The 4,974-nt window shown below is 48.8% G+C and overlaps 1 protein-coding gene across 1 annotated transcript in view; it reads left to right on the forward strand.

Moving 5' to 3' along the window:
• Positions 1–1,672: 1,672 nt before the first annotated feature.
• Positions 1,673–4,974, forward strand: part of rnf208 (ring finger protein 208) — a 14,977-nt gene continuing 11,675 nt past the window's right edge. Inside the window, exon 1 of the mRNA XM_062554535.1 lies at positions 1,673–3,022. The gene's annotated coding sequence lies outside the window, so the exon portion shown is untranslated. The remainder of the gene's footprint in view (positions 3,023–4,974) is intronic.

Here is a 4,974-nt window from a genome sequence, read left to right on the forward strand (position 1 = left end):
TAAAAGGCATATGGCATGTTTCAATCTGCTCATTCTAGCAAAAGGGAATTTGACACTTTTAAAGTCCTGCCCCAAGACGTGACATGATATATTTACCACTGGTTCTAGAAATGGTATGAAAAGCTTTGTCAAATGAAAACAAGGCCTCGGTCTGGCTATTTCTCCTGTTTTGATCACAACTCGCAGAACTACTGTAAACTATGTTCGAGATTTGAAACCATCCTCACACCAGAGGCTGTCTCGCGTCAAATGTCAACAGTTTCCCGCTCGGTTTTGTTTTCCTTTTTTCTACACGGTAGTCTGCCCTCTGAGCTCCCCCGCCTGCAGTAACACGGTGACATGATTGATGTGTAAATATGCTCGCTGACTTCTGAATGGCTGCTGTGTTGCTAGGTCAATGAACAGAGGTAGGCTGTCACATTCTTCCTCGCCAGCAAGCTTGTGTGAGAGTACTGTATAGCTGAGTGAAAATGTCTAAAGAGCTCTCTGACACTCTCCATACCTGTTGTATGTGAGGTGAGGACATGTTGTGATGCTATGTTATTAATGGTAACATAACAATTCACGGCACCTAACACGCTGACCACAGCAGTTCGAAACCACGGACAACCTGTGTGTGGTAGTGAATGGGTCGAGCTGTAATAAGTTGCCTAGGCAGACACTTGACAGCCTGAAATCAAACCGCATCTTTTGATAATCAGGCTTACATTTGGCTTTTTGTTTTTCTTTTTGCCATGCTACGCGTATTTGCTAAAATGTTATCCTCTAACAGTTTACGGAATGACATGTATAATAATTGTACAGCCGTTCTCAAAAGGCTACATTCTCTTTCTCTCTCTCTCTCTCTCTCTCTCTCTCTCTCGCTTTGTATATTTCTGAGTGTACTTCGGCGCATGCTTGTAAGCTCCTCAGTCAGTGTAGTGGATTATAGGCGTTGATGCTCGATCTGAAATGGATTAAAATCCCTTACTTATGTAATACTGGTCCCTCTGAGCTCACAGTATATCGTCATGTTTTGCGTTTTGTTTTCTTTTTGTGCGTTAGGCACGTGGAGACGTTAGAATTATACTGTACAGTATATGCTACTATTTGTTATCAAGATTGACTACTGTAGCAGTTTTCAGCATTTCATTGTTTCACTGTTTCACGTCCATATGATGTAATATTTTGAAATAGGATTTTGCTCAAGAGGTGCCATTGCTGTTTGTCTTTTGCGGTTATTGTAAAGGCATTTGTGTATAGGCTACCATGGCAGTGAGTGTATCATACACACACACGCACGTACGCACGTGCACACGCACACACACACACACACACACAGAGAGAGAGAGAGAGAGACACACACACACACAAAGCATCACAGGGTTGACTGCCCCAAATTGTACACTCTTCCCGTCTATTCTCACTATGTGTTTGTGTGTGAGTCTGACCATGACTCACATCTCATTCAGTGCAGTCAGTGGGCAAAAAAAGGCTGCTTTTATCTCCGAGAGCCTGCGTGTGCGCGCGTGTGTGGGAGTGTGGGAAGTGTGTGTGTATGTGTGTATGACATTGTGTGTGTGTGTGTGTGGGGAGGGGGGGGGGTGTAAGGGTAAGGTGAGGAGACGGGAGAGAAGGGCAGTGCTCTGATTGGCTGGGCTTTTTCACTGGCTGTGAACGAACGTGATGCAGCCTGCAGAGGCACTGCAGCGAAAGACTGCAGAGAGAGGAGAGAGAGAGCGAGAGAGAGAAAGAGAGAGAGTGAGCGAGAGAGAGTGACAGAGAGAAAGAGAGACAGAGGAAGAGAAAGGAACAGTGTGTCTGTGACGGAGAGATATAGAGAGAGAGAGAGAGAAAGAGAGAGAGAGCTACACTCTCACACCTCACACAGACCACGGAAGGGGGGAGTGGAACAGAACGCGCTTCTGTGAGTGTGTGTGTGTGTGTTTGTGTGTACGCGTGTGTGTGTGAGTGCGCGCACATGCGTGGCCGCTGGGTAGAGGATCATCGGCACAAGAGGCAACGGTGAGAGAGGAAAGGGACTGATCGCAGATGCACCAGCAGCACTGACGTTGAGAGACGGAGAGAGAAGGAAACGAAGTCGCACGGAACAGAGAGAGAGAGAGAGAGAGAGAGAGAGAGCGTGGGACAGAGAAAAAAAGAAGAAGAAGAGGCAGTGGCCAAGGAATTGAAGTTGAAGAGGTCTTGTGTAGAAAGAAGAAAGACAGAGAGAGAGAGAGAGAGAGCGAGAGAGAGAGAGAGAGCAGAACAGAAAAGAAGAGAGGAATGAGAAGCAGCTCGGACACAGGTTGCCGCTGGAGAGAGTCCACTGCCGTCCACCTTATTACACAACAGCTCGGCCAGCGCAGCCTGCGCGGAGGGATGGGAAGGGAGCCACGCGGCGACAGACGGGAGAAGAAAGACCCCGTGTGACCAGCAGACGAGCAGGGAGAGGCTGCCGCGGCAAACGCCACAGCACGCAGGAGCACGGGAGAGAACACGAGAGAAGAGAGGAGTACAGGAACGACAGAGCAGAGAGACAGTGGAAGGAGAGAGAGAGAGAAAGGAAGAAAGCACAGCGCAGCGCAGCTCCGTTATAGAGGCTGTGACGCACTCCGCTCTCCTCCATCTTCACCTCGACGTTCCTCCGTCATATCTTTCTACCTACCGACCGGCTCCCTCCGCCCCCCCTACACAGACAGCGAAGCATCCTCTCCCCTCCGCCAAAAAAATCTCCTCCATCATCTCCTCTCTTGCTCGCTCGGTCTCTTGTGCAATAGTACCAAGTACCACCTCCCCTCGTTCCTGCGTAAGACGGACAAGGGTGCCAAGTCAACACGTCCTAACTCAACACAAAATGTTGCCAATGCTGTGAAACAAGCAGGACTTCATATCTACATGAGCAGCACTCAGCAGATCCCTTGCCAAGGATAAAAAAAAAAAAAGAAACAGATACCAGCTACCTAAGAGGCACCAGGAGTAGGAGGAACCTGAAACTGATGGAGACCAGGGCACAGAGAAGGACGCAATAACGGGATAACAGGTGAGGTTTTCATAGGATATTGCGCAACGATTCGCAAGATGATTGTGATTCTCATAGAGTTCTTTGTATTGGAATGCAAATGTATGTGAAAGTGCTGCCTGCTAGTTTCATCTCAGAAACCGTTGACTGTGTGTGTGTTGTTGTTGTTGTTGTATGAGTGTGTGGTTTTTCTAGCAAGTTCTACATAAGCTTCCTCTTCCATGTGTACTGTAGATATGCAGCTCGAAACCTCGAACCGTGCGCTTATTTTCATGCACATGATATGTGGTGTGAGTACAGTATATGTGGTGTGCGTGTGTGTGTGTGTGTGTGTGTGTGTGTGTGTGTGCTTGCGCTCATGTGTCTGTGTGATTGTCACACACAGTCCAGCCGTCCATGTTGAGGACAGTCCGTACGAAACCAAAGGACAAGCATGCATGCAACGTCACATGGCCCTAGCCACTCTGCAGACGACTTTGGCTTAAGAGATGAGCTTTCAGTGAGTCAATCTTCCCTTGTATGGGTGACTCCACACACCTCTCCTGGCTGGTTTCATTCACAGGCTTCACCATAGACTCATCGATTACAGACATGCGAAACACGAGAGTGAGGGAGACAGAGACTAGAATAGAAGGAATAAAAGAAGGGAATAAACTAGTCTAAATTAGAAATAAATGGGTAAATGGATGGATGGATGGATGGAGGGGTGGGTGGAGGGTGGAGGGACGGAGAGGGGCATCTTGGGCTGAGTTGGCACCCTGTCTGCTGGTCCCTGGCACGGCACACGGAGGGCTGCTGCAGTGGGCACGTCTCGCCCGCTGATGCTGCTATTGCATAACATGCTGCTGCTGCTGCTGCTGCTACTGCTCGCTCCACACACACACACCCCTCCCTCCCCTGCCCTACGCTCCCACTCCCCACACACACACACACACACTCTCTCTCTCACACACACACACACACACACAACAGTGAGCCTGCCAGTGCTGAACGAGCACACCGCGCGGCATACTAATACCCGCTACCCGTTGCTGTGCCCACTCTCGAGCCATGCCAGCCAGTGCACATCTACAGTACCAGCTCAACAGATCCACCCAGCTCACCGGGTCTCATGTGTTCCGTTTACACCCCGCAGATAATGCCCTTTTTTAGCTCCTTTAACACAAGCATCGTCAGTTCACGCTGGTCTAATGCCCACAGTACCAGGGCTGGTCAATGCCAGTGATCGACTGTTTAGCCTGCGCAACAATGCCAGCCTTTGGTTTACTGACACACATGCCAGCTGTGCCCAGCTGACACATACATGTCAAGCCGCTCTGCCCACTGCTGCGTACACAAACGCCATTTTCTCCTCCTCTTCCTCCTCCTTTCCTTCTCCTCCTCCTCCTCTTCCTCCTCCTCTTGTAGGACTCTCATTAAGAAACACGGCATCGTACAAAAATCTAAGTGCGCAAGGTCTCTACTAGCGCACCACACAAACTACGGCAGAGCCGGTACACACAAAAACACACAAGCGAAATGTGCACGTCGAGATCCTGAACACAGCAAAACCTACAGCAGATACAAACCACACCATGCCAAGTACAACAGACCAGACGCATACAGCACTAGATATTGCATACACCACCCCATACTGTCCGAATATACACCACACCAAGTGTTTTGGAGCAGAAGCAGAAAGCAGCTAGCATACTATGTAATTCGTCAACCCACAACTGTTCAATATGGATACAGTGTGCACATTTCACAACAAATACACCTGCTCCAGTACGTACACAATCACAATCCTGTTTCGTCTCGTGTAAACACAACATCACACAACCAACTGCAATCACTAAGGAGACAGGAGAGACTGTTAAGAAATGCAGGAAGACAAGAGTGAGGGAGATTTATCACAACATTCTTCAAACAGGTGTGTAGCTAATCACCATGGAGATGACCACAATATTGGACCCACAACTCAATCGTGTTAA

This window comes from Sardina pilchardus, chromosome 14, assembly GCF_963854185.1.
Source record: "Sardina pilchardus chromosome 14, fSarPil1.1, whole genome shotgun sequence".
NCBI classification, from domain to species: Eukaryota; Metazoa; Chordata; class Actinopteri; order Clupeiformes; family Clupeidae; genus Sardina; species Sardina pilchardus.